This window comes from Macrobrachium rosenbergii, chromosome 3 (genome assembly GCF_040412425.1).
Source record: "Macrobrachium rosenbergii isolate ZJJX-2024 chromosome 3, ASM4041242v1, whole genome shotgun sequence".
Lineage (NCBI taxonomy): Eukaryota > Metazoa > Arthropoda > Malacostraca > Decapoda > Palaemonidae > Macrobrachium > Macrobrachium rosenbergii.
The window spans coordinates 59,892,546-59,917,520 of record NC_089743.1 but is presented as its reverse complement, the minus strand read 5'-3'; the positions used below and the strand labels follow the sequence as shown (position 1 = coordinate 59,917,520).

The following is a 24,975-nucleotide window of genomic DNA, read 5'->3' as shown; positions in this document are numbered from 1 at the left end:
ATGCATGCTGTTGCCACCATGTACCCACCTCCAATTTCCCCTGGGGAAAACAATATCAATGCCTCCCACTAACAAGGCAAGTTAATTAATGCTGATGTAGGTTAAGGTAAATGTGAGTTAGGTAAGATTGTAAAGTCTCTGCTGAGCAAGTTTTCTATGGTGACGTCCCATTTTCTTTGCCTCTACAATTCGTCACACCTGGTGTGATGGGTCACGTAAATCCAATCATTTAAACTATGTATATAATTGTTTACCTGTCTCCGATTTGTATCTCATGTATTCTTTCGCAGGCATCAAGATTGTACTCAACTTCAATTCTGTCCATTTGTAAAATTCAAAGTGTATTCGTTCACTGTATTTATTGCTAATTATTATTGACCTCAGGTCACTTTTGTTCTCATTGTATTCCGCGGCGCGACGTCAGTCTGCCACTATATAAACCACCTGGGTCACCAATAAAGCAGCAGTACCTTTTTCCTGCTCGTCTTATTTTGCAGCTCTTAAAGTGGTGACCCCGGAGTGGTTCCCGGAGTGGTTCTCGGAGCCATTAGTGGACTCATACGGTGACTCAGTCTTGGATCCAGGAACTACCCATGCCCCTAATGGTCTCACTACGATGCTGCAACCAGTGTTCGGGCGTGCTGACTCTCGTCGGCAAATCACCAGAGTCATTAACGGACTCACATGGCGTGCTTCCAAGTGCGTTTTGACGCGAGTATCTCACTCCAATTAAGAAGGCAAGAGCAAGCATGGACGCAGACATCCCCTCCCTCATTCAGTTAACCGCTAACCTCGTGGATTCGGATATCTACCTCCCGCCCGCATCACCCGCACCCGCCCCCATGCCGAGGCTCTCGCGCCCCTCCACATCCCTGCCCGCAGGCAGGACAAGCAAAGGCTGCCCTGGCCATAAAGCTGCCGCCTTTCACGCAGGGGAACCCGTCAGGCTGGCTGAACTCAATGACGAGGTGCTGCAAGCAGACACAGTACTCAATGCCCTGCCGGAGGAGATCTACAGGAAGCTCATCCCGTGGGTGTCCGCTGCACGCCCCCCCACCTACCACCTCCTGAAGAAGTCCCTCCTCGAGACATGCTCCCTGCCGGTCACCGAGCGGGCCGCCCGTGCCCTCGATCTTGCCGTCAGCCCGCGGCAGGATCAGAGCGTCGTGGACTCATGGGGCATGATACAGGACCTCCTCACTCTTCCCGACACAACGGCAGTGGAAAACAACCCGAAATAAGCCTGGGGTGGGAGCTCCTCCTCTGTCAGCTCCTCCCGGAGGTCCGCACGCAAGTCCCTGAGCCCTACGCCATGCCCCTCGAGGTCCTGATCCACACGGCGCAGCACCTGACGGACTCCGTGAAGGCAACAAAGCGGGTAACAGCACCAGCACTCCCCGTCAGTGCCATCCAGCAGGAGGAGGGCGCAGAGCAGGAGGTCAACGCCGTCACCAGGAGTCACCCAACACCTCACAGCAGGTGGAATCCCCCAGGTCCTTGCCATTACCACAGGTGGTTTGGCAAGGATGCCGGGAACTGCCTGCCGCCCTGTTCATTCGCCTGTCCAAAAAAACAGGGGAGGCGGTGGCCAGCAGGACAGGCCGCCATGGCAGCAGAAGAACCCAGGGGCCCAGAGCCATTAGGCTTCTACGTCCACGACACCGTCTCCGGCAGGATGATGTTGGCCGACACAGGGGACGTTAGATCAATCTTCCTGCTGTCCAGAGAGGACCGCAAGCAAGCACCGGACCCGGCTGCCTTCCTGAGGGCCACCAACGGGTCCCCCATCCTCTCCTACGGCACCAGGCTCGTGTCGTTCTCCATCCTTGGCCGGAGATATTCCTGGGACTTTGTCGTCGCGGACGCAAGGACGCTGCTCCTGGGTGCGGATTTCCTTGCCCACTTCGGGCTGGCAGTCGACGTCGGTCGGAAGCGTCTCCTCGACACCGACTCCTGCCAGTCCCTCCCGTTAGCAACGGGCCCCAAGGCGCCCACCATCTGCTCCGTCGCCCCCCACCAGTACTCACAGCTGCTGAAGGAGTTCCCTGGCGTGTTCAGGCCCGAGCTCCACCAGGTACCCGGTGCCCCAGCCAAACATGGCATCTACCATCACATAAAAACAAAGGGCCCCCTGCACACTCGAGGTTCCGGAGGCTTCCCCCTCGTTGCCTTCAGGAGGCCAAGAATGCCTTCGCCGAAATGGAGTGGATGGGAATATGCAAGGCCTCCAGCCCATGGGCCCTCCCCGTCCACATGGTGCAGAAACCGGACGGCTCCTGGAGACCCTGCGGCAACTACAGGCGGCTCAACCTCGCAACGGAACATGACCATTACCCCCTGCCGAACATGCAGGATCTCACGGCCTCCTTCCACGGGGCCAAAATATTTTCTAAATTGGATTTCTTGAAATCTTACTTCCAGGTACCAGTCGCGCCAGAGGACATTCCGAAGACTGCCATCATCACGCCTTTCGGGTCCCACATCTTTGCCTTCTCCACCTTCGGCCTGAGGAACGCAGGGGCGACTTTCCAGCGGCTCATGGACAGCATCCTGGGGGACCTGAAGTTCTGCGTCTGCTACGTGGATGATATCCTTATATTTTCCAGATCCCACAAGGAGCACCAGAAGCACATCCGGGCAGTCCTGCAGCGCCTGCAGGAGAATGGCCTCGTCGTACAATTCGACAAGTGCACCTTCCTGAACCACGAGATATCCCCGGATGGTGTCCACCCACTCACATCTAAAGTCGCGGCCGTCACCAGGTTTCCCGTCCCCACCTCCGTCAAGGCCATCCAGGAGTTCCTCAGGATGGTGAACTACTACAGGAGGTTCATCCCCGGGATCGTACACACCATGGCCCCCCTGACGGAAACCCTGAAAGGCCAACCAAAATCCTTAGCGTGGGGACCCAGCCAGCAGCAGGCCTCCTCCCTGACGAAGGCCGCCCTCGCCGAGGCAACCGCCTTGGCCTACCAGGACCCCACCGCTCCCCTCCAGCTGACGACAGACGCCAGCAGCATCGCCTGTGGAGCTGTCCTGGAGCAGGTCATCAACAGTGGCCCCCAGCCCGTCGCCTTCTTCAGCAAGATGTTCAACCCCACAGAGGCCTGCTACAGCACCTTCGACAGGGAACTCTGCGCAGTATACCGAGCAGTCCGGCACTTCAAGTTCCTCCTGGAGGGCATGCCCTTCACAATTTACACGGGCCACCAGCCGCTGGTCCATGCCTTCACCAAGCAGGGGAACGCCTGGTCTTCCAGGCAGCAGCGGCACCTCGCGGCCATCGCGGAGTTCACGGGCTCTGTCAAGTACCTCCTCGGCAGGAAGAACCCTGTGGCAGACGCCCTCTCCAGATTCGAGCTTAACGTGGTGCAGCTCGGGATCAACTACGAGGACCTCGCCAGGGAGCAGGCCACCAACCCAGAGACCCCAGCCTACCGCACCGCCATCACATCCCTGAAGTGGAGGGACGTGCCCCTCGGCCCCGGGGGCCCAAATCTCCTCTGTGACGTCAGTACCGGCCAGCCCCGCCCCCTGGTGCCCGCCTCCCGCCGCCGCCAGGTTTTTGACGCCATCCACGGGCTGTCACACCCCTCCGGCAGGACGACGGCCAAGCTGCTGTCAGAGAAGTTCGTCTGGCACGGAGTGCAGAAGGACGTGAGGACCTGGGCGAGGCAGTGCCAAACCAGCAAAGTGGGGCGTCACACCGAGTCTGGAGTAGGCGAGTTCCTGCAGAATTCGGCCACGTTCACATCGACATCGTCGGGCCCCTTCCCCCATCAGGTGGGGCCAGATATCTCCTGACGGTGGTCGACCGCTCAACAAGGTGGCCCAAAGCCACACCAATGCAAGAAGCCACTGCCAGCGCATGCGCCGAGGCCCTACTCTCCAGTTGGATCAGCCGCTTCGATGTCCCGGACCACATCACAGTCCTTCCTGTCCGAGTTGTGGTCCGCCCTGGCACGTCTGCTGGGGACAACTCATCACATCACCACGGCCTACAACCCTGCTGCCAACGGCTTGGTCGAGCGGTTTCACAGGTCCCTGAAGGCGTCCCTCATGGCCCGCTGCACCACCGAGGATTGGAAATACCAGCTGCCATGGGTCCTCCTCGGGCTGAGAACCGCCCCCAGGGCCGATGGTGCCCTGTCCACAGCTGAGAAAACCTACGGCGAGCCCCTTGTGGTCCCGGGTGAGCTAGTTACAAAGGACCACCACAACCCATCTGTCCAGAGGCTTTGCGACATAGTCGGCAAGTTTGCCCCCTGCAAGCGGACATATACCAACAGGTCGGTCACCTTCACGCTGCCCAGCCTGTTCTCCACCACCCATGTCTTCGTCAGGGATGACACCGTCTGCCCGCCACTGACCAGGCCCTACAGGGGGCTTTTCCGCGTGCTGGAGAGGAACAACAAGGCGTTCCTGCTCGCCCTTCACAGGAAGAACAACTGAGTGTCGGTAGACCACGCGTCAAGCCCACCCTCCTGGAGGAGGACACAGACGTCACCACACCGCACCCTCCACCTGGACAGTCGTCACCACAGCCAGCCCCCCGTAAGAAGCGGCCACCCCTGGAAGCACACGCCCACACTCGCAGCCAGCCACCCGCACACGTAGGGTGTTTCCCCGATGTCCTCACGCAGCCGTGGCCCCCTTCAGCGCCCCAGCAGATAAGCCGACTAATCAGACGTTACCCACGTCTTGGGGGGGGGGAGTATTTGTAAAGTCTCTGCTGAGCAAGTTTTCTATGGTGACATCCCATTTTCTTTGCCTCTACAATTCGTCACACCTGGCGGGACGGGTCACGCAAATCCAATCATTTAAACTATGTATATAATTGTTTACCTGTCTCCGATTTGTATATCATGTATTCTTCTTTTGCAGGCATCAACATTGTATTCAACTTCAATTCTGTCCACTTGTATAATTCAAAGTGTATTCGTTCACTGTATTTATTGTTCATTATTATCTACCTCAGGTCACCCTTGTTCTCATTGTATTCCGCAGCACGACGTCAGTCTGCCGCTATATAAACTGCCTGGGTCACCAATAAAGCAGCAGTACCTTTTTCCTGCTCGTCTTATTTTGCACTTCTTAAAAGATTAAGTGTGGGCAGGTAGCATTTCTTAGGAAATTGTTCTTGCAGGTAAGCAGAAGCCTGCGCTACTCACCGTGTCCGAATGTAAACTTAGCCTAGGCCTAGGCCACGCATTCGTGTCTACATTCAGTGTTACTTAGGCGTTGCTGGGTGTTTAGCCCTCTCATTCTGATCTAAGTACGTGTAGGTTAGATATGGGTCTGTGTGGTTAAGTTTTATTTTTTTAAAGAAATTATCCTGTGGCCTAGACCAGTCCACGTGTCCAATGTAAACTTAGCCTAAGCCTAGGCTGTTAGTGCAGTTACCTTGATGGTAGTACAGATCAACTGTACATTCTTTATTCATCTCTGTTCACACACACTACAAAACGGTTGGAAGGTGGTGCCACAACAACAAAAGGCATTATGGGAAAAAGACAAATGAAAGCACCAGGCCTCCCACAATGGTAAATCAGAAAATCCCCAAACTCAGACTGAAATATCCCTAGATTGGACAAAAAATCCCTGGTTTACAAATATACCTGTGAAAATCATGATTGTGGAAAAATGATAGGTTTGTGGTCGAATATTTCAAACTTTATTCCCTGAAACAAAAAAAATGCACAACAGATTCCTTTAGCTTACCTATATTTGACATAAGTAAAGAAAAAAAGCATGAACATTGACAATGATAACCAAAGAAATAAATTTTGAGTAAAAATATTTTTTTACTGGAGATTGACTTACCATTAAGTTTTTAAAAATGCTCAACTAAAATAAACGATTCCCTGAGTAAGCGATACTTTCCCTGACAGAAATTGCGTAACCAAAATAATCTTTTTTAACCTGCGGCACGTTTTAAGGAAATTAAAAAAAATAATTGAGCCTTTGGCTTGGCAAATGAAAATAATTATATACAAAAATATTAAAATAAAAAATATCTCTCTGATTTCTCTCTTTACACTTACGACCACCTTTTCTGTGGTTTCGGTGCTTCAACAATTATTTCATGAGCTTCAGCATTTGTTGCATTACTTTGGACATTTTTCATAAATTTTACTAACATTGGATGATCCTGGACACTCAACTTATCAGCAGTTACATCAATTGAGGCCATTCTTAGTTTTCCATGCAGTAGTCCCACAAGGCTTTTCCTTTGCAATGAGCTTCTGAGTTCGCTTTTTATTGCTTTCAGAGTGCTAAAGCGTTTCAACTGATGCATTTGCACAAGGTAGTGACATCATGCCCCCGATTACTTTCTGAAGATTTCTGTATTTCAAATCTCCTTATGTTTTTTTTACTCAGTCTTTCTCTTCAGAATTGTATATAGTTTCATCAGTCTTCAGGATGTTATTTTCCACAACTGCCTGTTTGCGCCACTCATGTCCACCAATTCAAGAGCTACGTCTTTCAAAAATTGAAAAGCATTGATATAGTCCTGCCAATGAAGGATGGCACCTCATCGCATTAGATGGCACTAAGAATTCTAGATGGTCATAATCTTTTGTAATCTCATTGATACGCTTCCTGATTTGTTCCACCAGCTCCACCTTAAAGTTCCTGAACATATCTCGAACTTTAGTTCCATTTGGGTCACTTTTATTACATTCAAAAAGAGTGGAAGTTGCGGCTGTTCCAACATAGACGTGATATATATCTATTTTGTTTTTCGGATCATGAATGTCTACCTTAAAAGGGTCTTCTGATCTAACAATATAAATTTTCAAAAAGTTGCAGAGTACTTCTTTCAGGAGTTTGGTAACCTCTCCTCGTAAATGGTGAAGAACTGGGCTTCACTCTGAAATAGTGTATTGAAAAAATTTAGCCTCTTGAACTGAAAGCTCATAAATTCCATCTGAGCTTTTATGAATGTGTTACTCAGTGCCTGTAAGATGCTTTTCACCGTATGTGAAGGTTCTTTTTTTTTTTTTTTCCTAATACTTGATCTGTAAAATAGAGCTGGAGTGCAGGCCATTGTTCTAAAACTGTTCACTACATTTTCCAATGATAACCAACGAGTTTGTGAAACACTTAGGATTTTATGAACAGGAATATTACAAAATATCTGAAACTCCTCTTAATGGTGAATTCTTTGGCTTCATCTACTGAGGTGAGCATGTAGCCTATGTTCCTCACCATGTTCTCTAGAGATGCTGACAGTTTCAAACAAGCATAGGAGGAGCCAAAGTGAACCACATGACAACTGCATTTTATTGTGACAACAAATGGTAAATCCTTCTTCAGCAGAGAAACTACACTTTCTTTTTCTCCAAACATGACATTATTTTCCAGTGGGATCTTTTTCCCAAGCAGCGAGTTCTTTATAACGCTGTATAGTCCTTGTGCTGTGCGGTTCTGAACAGGAGCAAGATAAAACATACAAAAACAAAAACTGAGTGACTGTCTCTATTTTCTCATCATTAAAATATAGAACAACAATTCCAAGCTGTAGAAACATCAGTTGTCTCATCTGGAATGACGCTAAATTTGTTTTTCCTTAATTTTGTAACCAACTCATTTGCAAAGTACATTCCAAGTCTTTGTCTGATTATATTGGTACACTTTGTGTCACTTAGTTTGATCTGGGTCAATGTTGCCTTTTCTGCTGTATTTGTTGGGGCTCTTGACGGAATAAGATGTATTGATGGGCTTGCTACGGTAAAAGGTAGATTATGTTCTGCAATACATGCAGCTACTTGTATTTCTGTATTTTCCTTGTGAAGGCTTTGAAGGGAATATTTCTCAAAAGCAGTTTTTACTGAGGGTTGTAAAGGCTTTGAAGGGAATGTTTCTCAAAAGTAGTTTTTACTGAGGGTTGTAAAGGCTTCGAAGGGAATGTTTCTCAAAAGCAGTTTTTACTGAGGGTTGTAAAGGCTTTGAAGGGAATGTTTCTCAAAAGTAGTTTTTACTGAGGGTTGTAAAGGCTTTGAAGGGAATGTTTCTCAAAAGCAGTTTTTACTGAGTGTTGTAAAGGCTTTGAAGGGAATGTTTCTCAAAAGTGGGAATGTTTCTCAAAAGTAGTTTTTACTGAGGGTTGTAATGGCTTTGAAGGGAATGTTTCTCAAAAGTAGTTTTCACTGAGGGTTGTAAAGGCTTTGAAGGGAATGTTTCTCAAAAGCAGTTTTTACCGAGGGTTGTAAAGGCTTTAAAGGGGAATGTTTCTCAAAAGCAGATTTTACTGAGGGATGTGATTCCTTAGTTTTCACTTTATTTATGTGTCTGAGTACGACGGTGCTTTAGCAAAGCTGATCGGTGGCTTTGTACAGTTTCGTTGCAGAGTGAACACTCTGCCTCCTTACTATTCTTTGAATTCCTTTTGTGACAGCCACTCACAGCGAAATTTCTGATCGTAAGCTTGTTTCGGTTTCTTTGATAATAAGTTTAGGATATATATAATGTATCCATACAAGTATATACATATTGATTTATTTAAGTTTTTTAAATGTTTAAGCTCAATAGGAATGGGAAGGTGAAGGACTGTGAAATAAATTCAAAGCCTTCACTATGAACCTATCAGTTAATTTTTCATTGAGCTTTGATGCTCTGAAGATATGTTCATTTAGAAAAACTGAACAAAATATTTAACAGAATTTTTTTTCAGGCCATGCAGTTTTCGGCGCTGTCCTCCATGTCGCAGTAACTAATAAAGGAAAAGAGAGAGAGAGAGAGAGAGAGAGAGAGAGAGAGAGAGAGACTACTGAATGATGCATTCATTCTGAGAGCAAAGCAGATGCAACAAGGACAGTGAGAACCTGAAAGTGCTGACGATAGACCACTTATATTAATAAAGAAAAAATATGTAAATAAACCCCAACGAGCTGTGATCACTCTCATCCTGTAAGACACGAGCCACATCACCTTACACTAAATGTAAGTGTATGAATGAATGAATATAGGTTAATGGGGCAGAGATGAGACAAAGGCATTGCAGAAAGGCACCAAAATCACTGAACAGATTCACAGTATTATCAACTACATACCTGTTTGAGCTGATATGAAATACAAATTTTGTACAAATGGTCTAAGAAACACAGAAGGTGAGCTAAATAACTTAAGTTTTTACTACTGTGGCTTACTGTTCGTGGTACAAAAGAAAATATATCAAAATAATTCATAAAACGAGCTTGCTACCTTGTAAATACATCCAATAATAGTTACATGACTACATGTACCAGACGCCATGCTTTTTCTTAACGCTACTTGATTTAAGCAAGTAATGCACCATGAATATGTATATGAAACTATAATTCAGTTATCTGCCCACAAAATAATAGCATTCGTGGACTTCAGCTTTATACTTCTACCATCGAAGTTTTAAAACATTTATTTACGCGTACTGTTATTCATCATGCAATAATTACTTTTCTGAAAAAAAAAATGGTCCTTTCAAGATGATTCACAATCTATGTGGCAGAATGCCAGTAAATTACTGTTTGTTTGCCAGGACAAAATGGACAACCCCAATGTTCAGGTTTGGCATTCTCAGCCTGCTTTTTGGATTACCTGCCTTATAACTCTGTTCTTTCAGGGACAAAAATAATCATCGCTTCCTATCGCTTACTTTTCTTTCTCCCTTTCTTTTTTTCCGGACTTGGACTAAAGAATAATATGTTGCCCGTTGACCCTTGTTCTTAAATTAAAAAAAAAATCTATAAAGCAGAGTGAACTCGCAATAGCTAAAGCTTACATAAATAGGCTAGCTATCAAATACTGTGATCGTGCTTTGCATCATCGCTTTCATTTTTATTTTATTTATTTATTTATTTTTTTTAGTTTTCATATTGCCCTTACTCGGTTCAGCAGGCTTTGCCGTCATCTTCATTAATTGTAGGCCACAGCTGTGCTTTACCTCATGACGTAAGCATATTCTGAGTAGTTTACTTATTTGTCTTGACGACTGGCCCCAAGTCGTCACTTATTTCTTTCGTAGAGGCGTCACTGAATCATCTGGGCGACAGAAAATAAAACAGTACGTTTCAAAAACGCATTGTACATATATGAAAATCATGACAGACAAAGGATGTAGGGTTGTACTGTATATAAATTTGATAATGAATGGTAAATACAAGTGCAGCACTCAGGAAGTGACATAATGGACTGATAACAGCTAATTAAAAAAGAAAGTAAAATAACTGAGGCATTTATTCCTAAAACGTACATGAAACATACATGAAAATGTCATGCTGATAAAAAGACGAGTTTAATATAAATAAGTGACAAATAGGACCCGTTGAAAGACGCGTGGTCCTCTTAGATGGAACGACCTAAAACATGAAAATAGTCATGGCTTTTATCCCGACCCAAAGTTAAAAATCAACCAGTTTAAAGCAAAGGTATTCGGTAAACTAGTAAGCACAAATTTTCTCTCGTCTTTTTTTTAAAATTAAAACAATACGAAAAATGAAAGACATCACTAATTACAACAAACAACACCACTTGAATTATATCTCTAACTTATAAGTAGTAAAAATGTTTACAATTAACCAAATGAAAATTGGCCCGGACAAGAAAATGTCCTTTTTGCACATTCCATTCTAAATCATCGATATATTTTAGTATACTGTAGACAGCAGGAGGAAATGCAGTTCAGAAAAGAGGCACCATCCCAGAAGATCTATCCAGTCTATCCGTGATAGTGTCCGTGGTGATAGGATGAGTACTGGTTGTAGACTGGCCTGAAAATAAACATATTTAGAAAGTGAGGATTCAAGCTAATCTGGGAATATCTAATGGCACATAAACATACAACTTTCCTTCATTTAGAATTACGTATTTCAAAAAAGAAATAAACGAGTAAAACTTAGAAAGGAATTTCTTCCATTTACCCGTGTCCAAATTGCCTATATCCATATGAACCATGTCCGTGTCCGTAAAATGCATGGAAGCCGTGTCCGTATCCATGGCCGTATGACCCGTATCCCAAACTGGGATGAGCAGCGGCCATGCACACTAGGGCCAACATGGCAACGATCACTTTGCGAGATGGTAACATTTACCATTAACACCCGTTTTCCATTTCATTCAAATATGGGAAAAACATTTTTAATAATATTCTTGTGTTATGTTTAAAGGTATTGCAACAAATAATGCAAATATACTTGGGTGTTAGTTTAATTTTTGAAATGAACCAGTAAGTAAATAGCACTATAATTTGTTTTCACCATAGAACTGAAGAAGAGTGATACTGTTTTATGATCGCAAACAGAATTTTTGGATAAATAACTTTAATTTATATTAACAGCATCACTGATATTTCATTCACAAGATCACTCGGTTTTCCAGATGAAACATCTCAAACCAGCAATTCATTGTTACAGCCCTATGGTAAGTCAAGTGAAATGAAAACGTAAATAACAGGAGAAAAGGGATTAAACAGCTAATGAGACCATTTACAACAAAAATCTGGTACCATACTCATTTTTACTGTAGTCCAAAACCAAATTTGCCGTCAGATAGCTTTTTAGATTCAAACTTTAAAATTGGGTACAACGAAGACTACGACAGATACTTACAATAACTTTGACAGCAAACATGATTTCGACTGAGAATCTTCCTTCACTCTTCTTGAACCAAGTCTATCTGTCTTGTTGTGTCGACTGTCGAGGAACGAGGTATATGCCTAATGTACAGTATATTCAATGGTCAGGTCCTTCCAGTTACTGATTACCATTTTTTTTTATTTGTGTCCACAAGAGAATTTTAAAAAACGCAAAATGGAACTAAACGATTAAGAATCTGTGCGAGTGTTATAAGCTGGTGGAAAGACTAAACGGAAATACTATTCGAAATTACTTTTCAATACCGGAAAAAAAAGACGAATTGGCACTTTTTTGGTGGATTCACTGTTTGCCACTACCGTGAGCGTTGTAGGAAATTTCTTAGATGATTTTAGGCCTATCAAGAGAAAAATTACTCAGAAATCCGGAGCACTTTCGTATTACAGCAAACGTTTTTAAAGCTTCTTAGATGTCAAATCGAGTCAGACACGATTTGGCTGTGTCGACTTTACTAACTGCTTATTCTTTTTTACCCCTTACATATTTATATATTTTTATTTTTACGAAAATCGAACACCAATAACAAAAGCAACCAGCATGAATAGTAACAAAAGAAGCTGATGGAGGGAGGGCGTGCGAGTTATAATCTTAGATGTTATATCATATTAATTCTGCCCATTTGCCCCCCTAATGTTGATAAATCCTCTGAAGGTGGAACTTGCATCCAAGAGAACGAAACATCAAAGACAAGGGTACAGGGTGGGGGAAGGGAGAGAGAGAGAGATACAGTACTAGGCTACGGTAAATAATGATCTAAATCGAAGCGTGGCTGTAATTTATCGTGACTGATATAATCGATCGTTTCCTGTTTTGCTGTAATAGCCGGAATTAGACCATATGCCAGAAAAGAGTATTTTTGTTCACCGTTTGACAAAGAGAATTAAGAAAGTTCAATTTTGCTCAAAACACTTAGCGAACAAGATATATATAAAAAAAACTCCAGTGCACAAGCGATATTGAAATAGTAACACAGTTTACAATTCAGATATTCGCAGCCTGTTGCTCTCGAGGAACGCAATGTCTGAGCTCTCCATGTAATCTGGCAGCGCTCTTTCACTGCGGTTTTAATCGTGCCCTTTGAAGGCCCAATTGCGATAAAGATACAATGCTCCTTATGCAAGACTTCTCACCAGTTTCGAGCTGAAGTGCAGACTATAAGTGAATAATCAGGAACTGATACCTGTGTTCCACTGCTGTTGGTTTTGGTCACTATTATCTGTTATTCTTATAGATTGCAGATGAGTAGTGTTTGAACACTATGTAACACTGGTGGAGGTCTTTGGGCAATCTTCACTTACACTTAATCCTCGGGATCCTAGATGGTCAAAGGGTAAAGTTAAGGGGACAATTATTTCACACAAACACATAAAAATCCTTTCTGAAGCACTATACTATGAAGACGTAAACACACTAAAAAATGAATTATGAGACTTTTTCTATTAAGCAATTTGTAAGATATACAGCTTTACTGTGTTGTATGAGACGTGGTGGAAATGTTTAAAAGAATCTGTGTAATTTCCCATGTGAATGCTTTATTGAAAAACAGTTAATTTGGGTTACACATATTTTATTTGTGAGTCTTCTGTCCAAGGATTCTGGGGATTTTTTTTTCGTGGAACTTCAGATAAGTCTTCCTAATTTGGAACCATTGATTTACATAAATTTTATTTAGGCACTCAGAAATGTTTCACCTTCGAAACTCAGAGACGAGTGACGAATGAAGGAAAATCTACGAAAATCTTAGCAGGAAATGAGATTTAAGCAAATCTATAGCTAAATTTCGCTCAAGGAATTGGTAGATCGTTACCAAAACCCCAAATTCCAGATAGTGGAGGAACAGGAATATAAAATTTAGGCCAAGGTCCAAGCACTGGAACTTACGAGATAATTCAGCGATGAAAAAAATGTTGAAACAATTGTTAGGAGAGGGTGGAAAATAAGATGGAATAAAGAGAATATAAACTGAGGTATAGTAAAAGGAATGTGGTTGCAGCCACGGGCCGAAGGGATGCTACAAAAAACCTCAATGAATGCCTACAGTGCACCACGTTACGTGCACTGACGAAACTAACCCCCTACTGGGAGATGATGGAAGAGTATTTATAAGTGATTAATTCCAGACGAAAGAACTGAAGACGTACAGTTGCTCCACTGAAGCTTAGAATTTCAGATAAAACAGCGAAGTTTGTATCACAGAAACTTACGATTTCAGACAGAGATGAGAAGCTGCTTCACAAAAGCTTAAAATTTCTCACAAGGAATAGAGGGCTTACATGTGTTCCACTGAAGCTGAAAAAACAATGAAGAGATAATTTCCAAGTGTCATTACACAGTAACTTTCACCTATATTACCATACACTGTATGCAGGAAATTCCAGTCAGCACAGCAATGAATGGCACAACCTTACCTGGAGTGGAACTCTGGTCGTGAATACTAACAGCAGTTGGTATTCGTCATATCCTCCTTGCCTGTTATTTGGGGAATTATTCCCACTGCATTTAACTGCCAATATCTTCACTTTCACTTTAGCTGTCTGGAACGCTCGGCTTTTGCCCTGTTTTCTGAAGCTTTTATTTTATGACCCTTTTTAACGATAGGTCTGCCAACACTCCTTAGGTTTTTCTTTTCTTTTTTTTTTTTTACTCTGTTCTAGCCGCCTAGACGAAGACTGATTAGTCCTTCTCTGTCCCGCTCGCAACTACAACGTTCTCCAGATTTATAGGTATCAGCAGTCATGTACAAATTTAGTTAGTTTTGACGAAGAATGGAGTACTTTCACGGCTCCTCTTTGCAGAAATTAAATGAATGCTTCTGAGCTCATTCAATATTTCTGTACTGATATTATAATGCTCCGTGATAGCTGTCATTCATTTACAGTAATGACTTTAGGGACCAATTGAGTTCGTTTTAACACCCGCCTCTCTTCGCTGGAAAGCAATTTTACTGTTTCATTACTTGTTAAAGGAAGTAATCAGTCTTTTGACATATAGGCTATGTGTAATGGACTCGTTTTCCGAATTCTTACCATTCTTAAAATGTCCGAAATCTACTCAATTAAGCCATGGTGGTGAGTTTGCATCTCGTAAATCTGTAGTACACTAGACCCTTAGAGTTATTCATTGCTTTTACTAATACTACCATAACCACTACTACTGCTCATTTGGATGATACTATTAGTACGCTTGCGGATCCCACTCTGCCATTAAGTAAGGTGACTTCATTTTGTTCGTATATGAAGGACGTTAATAAAACGGTGTCAAGTGAATGAACGCACAGAATCAAGATGCTTCGTCGTCAGTAGCCTACAACAAAGGTCTTGCCAAACACATATCGTCATCATAAAATCTTACTAAATTATTAAGGTTTTATTTACAGTACTTTGGGCGTCACCGAATCCACTCTCAGGCGAGCCTTAAAACAAATCGAAGATTTCGCACGTATGAACGCCTCGGGCCCATAACTTTGTTCCGGATTTCAATGACGACGAAGAGAAAGTGGGAAAAAATGTTCTAAGGATATTCAGGAAGCGTCTCCCTCCCTTCTCCGGGAAACGTTCATTAACGAAGCCGAAGCTTATTATTTGTATCATTATTTTCTATTTGACGAGAGGATGATTTGTCACCCGGGACCTACTTGGTAAAATAAAAAACATGCATGATTGGTCACTTCGTGTTTTATCACCAACGAAAAATTCATTTCAACTGCAAAGAACAATACATTCTTTCTCCTGAATAGAGTATTCTTGTCGGCATTTCCTTCACTGCGTCATGATTGTCTCATCATCATCCTATTATTTTGCATTGTTAATTTTCTGTGCCATTACATTTGCATTTAGTAGTTCTTGGGTACTATATCCATTTAGGCCTATTCATTGGCTTGCCAGTTTCCATTAAAATTTCAAGGTGCTTTTTTTCAGAATGGTTCCCATTGAAAAGTTTGGTCAAACACTGCTCGTCGGGTATCGCATCTTTTAAAGTTTTTTGTTCTCACAGCAGAAGCATTATTTGTTCGCATAACCTTGTTGTGAAAAGGAAATCCAAAATATAAAATGCTGGTATGTCGAAAAGGTAAGAGAACATCGTGTTATTAACACACAAATATATATATATATAGATAATATATATATATATATATATATATATATATATATATATATATATATATATATATATATATATATATATATATATATATATATTTATATATATATATATATATATATATATATATATATATATATATATATATATATATATATATATATATATATATATATATATATATATATATATATATATATATATGTCCGTATGTGCGTTCATGGCTAAAGACACTAAAATCAAGTGGTTGTGACTCTAGCCTGACCACTGCTAGGGACACAGGACGATTTCTAGGCAAAAAGGGCAATTTATCAGGTTCCATTCTAAAGTGAAAAAGGCGCATTAGTAAATATACCCATGTAAGAGATTAAATTCGTCTGCCGGGGAACATTTTACTCTTGAGTCAACGTGATCTGAGAAAAATATGTTCAAATACGATTGCTATAGGAGGAAAGCACTCGGGAATTCTCGGTAATTTTTCTTTGGGTAGGCCTAAAGCAAAACAGAGCGCCCCATAACGCTTTCGATAGTATCAAGCGGTGAATCCCCTAACGGGTGCCATTAGTTTTTTAGACTTTAGGTAATGCAAAATTATATTCAAAGGTAATTACTTTATTTCAAAGGGGGCATTGACTTGGAATGACTCTTCGATCATACATTTTGTTTAAAAACTATATTTCCCTAATTTCATTATGAAATAAAAATCGTAGTTGGCAACTGGAAGCCTCTGCTTTCTGAAGATATATAATAGGCCATGGTCTCCGTTCCTCGACACAACGCGACAGAAGCGACTCAGGCGGAAACAAAATTAACAGCTGTAGTCATGTTCGCTACCAAAGCTATTGTAAGTATCCTTATCTATTAATAATTTTTTCATGGCAGTCATTCTTGAATGTATTAAGAACAATGTTACTAAATTTAGTAAAAGAAAGAAACATCAATAGTCGCTTATATTTTCTTGGAAATGGTTAAGTATTTACTTATTCACTCTTCAGATTATCTGCTCTTTCACTTGGTTATATTAACCACAAAAACCCAACTCTAAATTGTTGGTATTTTCAAATGCTCCATCATTCTTTATTATATTGGGAACCATGTTTGAAAATAGGGCTTAACATCAGTCTTAAATCACTTTCAGACAGCATAAATCAGAGGAAATGTTTCAATAAAAGCTTTTGGTAAACCCAGCCTGCACGCAACCCTAGCAACTGTTTCAAATGTACAAGTCTGATAAATTGTTTCATAACTTTCTAAATTATAATATAATACTTTTAATGAAAAAAAAATTATACTTGAATGAAATGAAAAGCTGAATATTAATGCATAACTGTTTTAATCTCTCAAAGGTCCTCGTTGTTGTCATGTTGGCCTTCTTATACATGGCCGTTGCATATCCCAGTTTCGGATACGGGTCGTACGGCCATGGATACGGACACGGGCACGGTTCTTATGGATACGGTAATTTTGGATACAGGTAAATGGAAGAAATTCATTTCTATCTCATTTGTTTGTTTTTTTTTAAATACATGATTATATCAAATTCTATCACGAATGTTAAGTTTTATTTTTATTTGCCATTTAACAATCTCCAATTAGTTCTCATCTTTTTTCATGTGTTTATTTTCAGGCCAGTCTATAACCAGTACTCATCCTACCATCACGGACACTTTCACGGATAGACTGAACAGATCTGGGATGGTGCATCCTTTCTGAACTGCATTTCCACCTACCTTCCTTCTTATTTTCACTTTTGAGAAGTGAAGAAAATGAGGATGTGAAATGTTGAAGACTATTTGCTCTTTCCTGTACATTTTTATTTGTCTGAGTAAGTTATAATTTCTAGAAAAACGTTGTCTATTTGTATTGCGGATTTTTAATAAACCCTGACTTTTTAATCCTTTGCTTTTATACTGATCCTTTTCTCAGTTATAATTTTATGTTAGAGAATAGAATATGGACTTTAGGACAAAGGCCAAGCGCTGGGACCTATGAGGTCATTCAGCGCTGAAACGGAAACTGACAGTAAAAACGTTTGAAAGGTGTAACAGAAAGAAAACCTCGCAGTTGCACTATGAATAAATAGTTAGGAATGGGCGGAAAGTAAGATGGAAGAAAGAGAACATTAACGGAGGTACAGACATAGGAATGAAAGAGGTTGCAGCAAGGGGCCGAAGGGACGCTGCAAAGAACCTTGAGTAATGCCTACAGTGTAATGAATAAGGTGCACTGACGGCACTATCCCTACGGAGTAATATTATGTTAGAGACAGAGTTTATGTGGCTCCTTTTTCTTTTAATTGTCGAGCTTTTTTTTCTGAACATCATTTACATATATGTTTTCAAGTTCTCAAGATATTTAAGCTTTTATTACTTAAAGAGAAAGGAAGAAAGAGGGCGAAAGAAAGTTCCTAGGGCTGTTTTCATTATTATCGACCTTAAAGGAAACATTACTTCTGTTGAGGAGAGCGAAGACGTACATAATATTACTCAACTATTTGTTTAATCAAAGTTCTTTTGAATTATTTTTACTAACGTCATTAATATGCAACTTAAACCCCCGTTTTTCCAGTATCGACAGACGTTCATAAAGTTAATTTCAAATTATAAAAACTACAAGAAACTCAACACTTTGTCAATCTATTCAAACAATTTAATTGATGCCCTTAGGCAAGCTCGACCTTACCTCTATAACAGCCTTTTGACCTCTCTGTACCCACGACCTCCCCCCAATAACTCAAGACACAAACACGCACACACACACACACACACACACACACACATATATATATATATATATATATAAAAATAAATATATATATATATATATATATATATATATATGTGTGTGTGTGTTTGTTTATATTAAACAAAAGTGATACCCCCTTTATAGTTATGCTATTTCTTGCTTGCCTTTAAAGATGCCTTGCGGCAGGTAGGCTTAGAAAAAGTATGCCTTGCGGCAGGTAGGCTTAGAAAAAGTATATCTTAGTTTAACCAGACCACTGAGCTGATTAACAGCTCTCCTAGTGCTGGCCCGGAGGATTAGACTTATTGTACGTGGCTAAGAACCAACTGGTTAAGTAGCAACGGGACCTACAGCTTATTGTGGTATCCGAACCACATTATGACGAGAAATGAACTTCTATCACCAGAAATAAATTCCTCTAATTCTTCATTGGCCGGTCAGAAACTCGAACGCTGGGCCAACCGCGTGCTAGCCGAGAACTCTAGCTACCTCTCCAATGAAGAACTGTAGGAGCTATTGTTTATGTTGACATATACCTTTTAAACCTTTAACATATCCATGAAGGCAACAGCTGTGTATCTACTGCCTTCATGGATCTGTTAAAGGTTCAAAAGGTATGTTAACAAACAATAGCTTCTAAGCCTACCAGCCGCAAGGCATCTTTAATGGCAAGCAAGAAATAGCATAACTGTAAAGGCGCTATCACTTTTGTTTAATAAACTGCATTTTGTTCAATGTTCAGCTACTAGGGTCTATCTGGGAGCATTGTTTAACGAAAGTCTTGAAAACGCGTTTAGCACCATATTTCTCCCCTTCATACTCAGGGCCTTGTAAACAAGCAGACGAAAACCACACACACACATATATGTATACATATATATGCCTATGTGTGCGTTCAGATATAACAGAGACCCCAGGCATGATCATGTGGTCACGGCTCTAGCCAGACCACCGATAGGTCCAAGTTCGATTTCTGGGCAAGCGCCGGCGATTTACCGTGTTCCGTAAAATCCCACTGCTCCGTTGTTGACCTAGCAATAAATTGCGGATCTAGCTGTCAGTTGACTATGGTGGTTCTTAGCTAGGGTGGAAAAATGCATGGTGAAACAGTTGCATAACAGTGGAGAGTTATCTGTAGTTATACGCAAGTAACGCAAGTTGATCAGAATCATTCATTAAATTACAAAATATCTCTCACCTCTGCACGGTAAGAATGCACCGAGAGTTCTCCGCTGCAGAGAAGAATGAAGAAATTGCCCTTTATCATCGTCAAAGTGATTCATATGTGACTGCGGGATTACATGAACAATGAGGGGACCCGAAGAGACTAAACGCCTGTCTTCACCCGGGCAGCTCAGACAAACCCACGTTGAGAATAGAAAGGAGTCAAGAAATAATAGAGGTTTCTGGCAACACAGAATCGTGAATCAAAAAATAATGCAAATCACTGCGTCCCAGACAGTATGGCCTAAGAATGACGACTGAAATTCTCGGTATAACAATAAACAAGTAAAAAATGCGCCGAAGTCCTTTCGGCGCAATCGAGTTTTCTGTTCAGCGTATAATGCTGTACAAACCGCAGCCCATGAAACTTTCAGCCACGGCCCGGTGGTGGCCTGTGTTGCTGATACCTATAGCAGTGCCAGAAGTACGATTATGGCTAACTGTAACCTTAAATGAAATAAAAAAAAAACTACTGAGGCTAGAGGCCTGCAATTTGGTCTGTTTGATGATTGGAGGGTGGATGATCAACATGCCAATTTGCAGCCCTCTAGCCTCAGTGCTGACAGAAAAACTGCGGACGGGCAGACAAAGCCATCTTAATTTTCTTTTTCAGAAAACTAAAAATTCAAAAGTACTAACTGCTTCGTTTTTGAAGGATCCTGGCCCTATATATTCCTTACAATATGGATCAACACAAACTAAAAGTGCCGTAGGTAAGATACACATAAAGCCTCAGTTTGGCGTATGAAGCTCTAACAGAGCACCTGCAAAGCCTCTTTTCTTGTCTGAAATTTTGGGATCCACAGAAGCAATTCTAAGTCAAATCGTTTCAGAATTGAAAGATTTTCAAATTATTGCTGGACTGGAAGCATGAAATCTTATCTAAAATTAAAATTTTTTTGCCAGTTTAATTTCATTTTCAACTCCGAATACAAAATACGAAAACACGCACACACATACACACAATTAATGATTCCTAACTTCAACATTTATGAATTATTTCACTTAATAAAAATAAATGGCATGGCTTGAGAGCCAAATGTCAAATTGTAAAACTGTAACCCGAGGGGCTTGATAATATCAGATGGATTTTCGATATCCTAACTTACAATCATTTTAATGAACCGGTGATTCGCTTTCTCTTCAGTAAACCATACTTCAGGCGTTTTCAGATTCTGAAAACTGTAATTAATCTTTAACATCCTAACTTTTTCTTAATACCTTAGTTTTATTTTTCAATATAGATTTTTCAGGCCACACATTTGCCAGCATGAATAATTTACTGACTTTCTTTCTATGACAAACGTAATACTGGAAATGACATCCCTTTGATCGTTAACTAGTTGATTAACTCTGCTGCTTGTTTTTGCTAAAAATGTATCATTTTGATAGACAAAAAAAAGCAAGGAACTAAATTAATAAAGAATAACAGCTGGCAATAATTAGTCAGTCAGCTAGTCTGCCATGGAACATCTTGCTCCTGAGTCAACGTGATCTGAGAAAAAAGTTCAAATACGATTGAAATAGGAGGAAAGTTCTCGGGAATTCTGGGTATTTTTTCGTTGGATAGGCCTAAAACGAAACAGAAAGCGTCCCATAACGCTTTCGGTAGTATCAAGTGGTGAATCCCCTAATAGATGCCATCACTTATTTAGATTTCTGGTAAAACTCAATTATACTCAAAAGTACAAGTAATACCTCTTATCATTTCAAATGATGTATAACACTCATATCGACTAATCAAATTACGTAGCTTGCACATTATATTTTTCTTTGCCCTTCTGTTTTAAAAAGCGTAACTGGTAACTGGCAGCAGGTGCCTTCTGAATATATATTGACTATGGTCTCCGTTCCTCGACACACAAAGCTACAGAAGTGAAGCAACCAGAAGTAAATTCGTAGCAGCAGGCTAATCATGTTCGCAAGCAAAACAATTGTGAGTATCGTTATCTACTATTTATTTTACATGGCTCTCAGTCTTGCCTGCAGTAAGATCTGTTACCAAATTCAGTGAAAAACAATAATGCTCTTTCACAATGTTTTTAAAATGTTCAATTATTTAACCTTCATGTAGTTTATCTGCACTTTCATTTAATTTTATGACCACAAAATCCAAAGTATAAACTGTAGATATTTATGCACTAAAATTAGAATGACCAAATGCTCCCTTAATTGTTTTTCATACTGACAATAGTGTTTGAAAATCGATTTCATTATCAGTCTTGAGTCACTTTAGACAACATGAAATAGAGCAATGTGTCACTTTATGCGTATTTGTAAACTCAGCCATTAAGCTACCCAGCAACTGTTAATCAATTTGATAGACTGTTTCAGAACATTCTATATTACTATTTACTACTTTTGTCAAATTTATCTCTCAAAGGTCCTCGTTGTTGCCATGCTGGCCCTCGTATACGTGGCCACTGCTTTTCCCAGTTTTGGATACGGATCACACGGCCATGGATTCGGACACGGCCACCACGCATCTTATGGACATGGATACGGTTCTCATGGTTACGGTAATTTTGGATACAGGTAAATGGAAGAAGTTGCTATCTTTTATATATTTATATGTGAACACGTTATCGTATCAAATTATACAAGAATTTAAAGTTTTATTTTTATTATCACTATATAATTTCGAATAAGTTCTAATCCTTTTTCATGTGCTTATTTTCAGGCCAGTCTATAACCAGTACTCATCCTACCACCACGGACACTATCACGGATAGACTGAAATATATCTCCCGGGACAGTGCCTCCTTTCTGAGCCACATTTCCTCCTGTCCTCTTCCTATTCTCTTGCTTCAGAAATGAAGATAATGAGGATATGAAATGATGAACACTATATTTTGTTTATAGCAAGTTTTCGTTTGATTAATTCACGAGCTCTAGAAAAACTATGATATGTTTCTTTATTTGTATTGAGGATTTTTTTAATAAAAAATTTTTAAATCCTTTACTTTTCACACTGATCCTTTTGATGTAATGGAATTTTTATAAAAGAATCTAATTTAATCTGTATACATCTGAAATCTTGGAAAGTTAGACACGGCACAACTTCATTTGAAAAAATTATTCCCTCATCGAATGATCTATGAGCATATAAATAAAATTTATAACTAAACATTCTCCTTTAACCACAAAAAGTGAAACGCTTATTCATTTCGAAAAATCAGTAATTCAAATTAATACATGTAAATCAATCAATATAAATATTCTTTGTAACAAAAACAGATAAACTGTTGATTCATGCTGAACAATTAGTATACATACGTATAAATAAATAATTATGTACAGTATAAATAAATACGTAGTCTCTTTCAATGCGCGCGCGCACACACACAAGTTTGTGTTGATGTTTTCATCAAATGATGATAGCAAGGAAATTAAGTTAGGTAGCTACTCCTTTGTTAAGAAACTATATCATTTAAAATCTATTCTTCATTTGTTAAGAAACTATATAATTTAAAATTTATTCTTCATTTGTTAAGACACTATATCATTTAAAATTTATTCTTCATTTGTTAAGAAACTATATCATTTAAAATTTATTCTTCATTTGTTAAGAAATTATATCATTTAAAATTTATTCTAAGTGCAAATAATTTTGTACTGTATATAAAAATAATTTCTCTGTGACAGGGAAAAATTGCTATAAAAATTGTAAAAATAAGGTAAAGAATCTTGACCTACACCTGTTGAGCTGATTGGTATTTTTGTTGTTGTATTTTAATATGTAACAAGTAAAAAATGCGCAGAAGTTTCTTCGGCGCAATTGAGTTTTCTGTACATCGTATAATCAAGGCCATCGGAAACAGATACTGTATATCTTTCGGTGGTCTTGGTATAGTGTTGTATGAGCACCGTTATGGCTAAACCTTAAATAAAATAAAAAACCTACTGAGGCTACAGGGCTGCAATTTGGTATGTTTGATGATTGGAGGGTGGATGATCAACATAACAATTTGAAGCCCTCTAGCCTCCATAGTTTCTAAGATCTGAGGGCGGGCGGATGGACGGACAAAGCCGGTACAATAGTTTTCTTTTACAGAAAACTAAAAGTGAATGTTTGTATGTTTGTGTGCTATAGAACTCTGAACCGCTTGACCAATCTAGACAAAATTTGGCATGTGGACAACATTTCACCCAACTTAGATAATAAGATAGGTTTCAAACCCGTACCCCTTCCCCCTTCCCTTTGTAACTTACGTGGTAACTGCTTGACCAATCTAGACAAAATTTGGGACATGGCCACCATTTGACCCAACTTAGATAATCGGGTAGGTTTCAAATCTGTACCCCTTCCCCTTCCCCCATCCACCTTTCCTCTTTGTACCTTGTGTGGTAAATAAACTCGACGGGTTTATCATACCTAATTTCATGTACTCAGTACCATAGAAATGTATTATTGAAAATGCTTTTCTTTCCTGTGATTAATAATTCTGTATCAAGGTTTGTGTTTAGGTTTAGTGGTGGGGTGTTTTTAGGTTTAGTCGATGTGTGCATTTAGGTTTAGTGGTGGGGTGTTTTTAGGTTTAGTCGGCGTGTGCATTTAGGTTTAGTGGAGGTGTGTGTTTAGGTTTAGTGGGGATGTGTTTAGGTTTAGTGGGGGGTGTATTTAGGTTTAGCATGGGGTGTGCTTAGGTTTAGTGGGGGTGTTTCAGGTAAGCGGGGAGTGTGTTTTGACTTAGTGGGAATAAATGGGACAGTCACCACAGTAATATCTGGATAAAATTGATAGTCACCACAGTAATACCAGGATAAAAGGGTCAGTCAGCACAGTAATTCCTGGATAAAAGGGACAGTCACTACAAGGAGGTGCAGAAAAATTTTTCTGAGTTCTTCAAAGTTTTCCTAGGCAGCACCGGGTTGGTTTGCTAGTATGTATATGTGCATGTGTATGTATGTATGTATGTATATATATATATATATATATATATATATATATATATATATATATATATATATATATATATATATATATATATATATATATATATATATATATATATATATATATATATATATATTATATAGACACACACACACACACAACTGTTGCCCCCATGCATCAATGTTAAAAGTTTAAAACAAGACATGTCAATGTAAATGGTTACTTCTAGGCTTACAAACCTCAAGCTTTTTTAATAGCAAGCTGGAAACTGCATCACTTCAAAGGAGGTATCAAATTCGTTTAACAAACAGCATTTGTTTAGCATGTTTAGCTACTTTGGTATTTTTGAGAGCATTGGTTTGCGAAAGTTTTGAA

At 40.3% G+C, this 24,975-nt stretch overlaps 1 protein-coding gene and 3 long non-coding RNA genes across 4 annotated transcripts in view; 2 read left to right on the top strand and 2 right to left on the bottom strand.

Annotated features, from left to right (window-relative positions):
• The window catches only part of LOC136856108 (uncharacterized), a 140,928-nt gene that overhangs the window by 113,938 nt on the left and 2,015 nt on the right, over nucleotides 1–24,975 (bottom strand). The gene's annotated exons all lie outside the window — the stretch shown is intronic.
• Nucleotides 10,201–11,688, bottom strand: LOC136856125 (uncharacterized). The gene is made up of 2 exons (XR_010858241.1): nucleotides 11,589–11,688; nucleotides 10,201–10,751 (listed from the first exon to the last, which is right to left on the bottom strand). It is a non-coding gene; the product is annotated as an uncharacterized lncRNA (long non-coding RNA).
• LOC136828645 (uncharacterized) lies at nucleotides 16,494–17,629 on the top strand. Its single transcript, XR_010850163.1, has 3 exons — nucleotides 16,494–16,578; nucleotides 17,081–17,208; nucleotides 17,362–17,629. It is a non-coding gene; the product is annotated as an uncharacterized lncRNA (long non-coding RNA).
• On the top strand, nucleotides 21,563–22,660 carry LOC136828640 (uncharacterized). The gene is made up of 3 exons (XR_010850162.1): nucleotides 21,563–21,639; nucleotides 22,087–22,238; nucleotides 22,384–22,660. It is a non-coding gene; the product is annotated as an uncharacterized lncRNA (long non-coding RNA).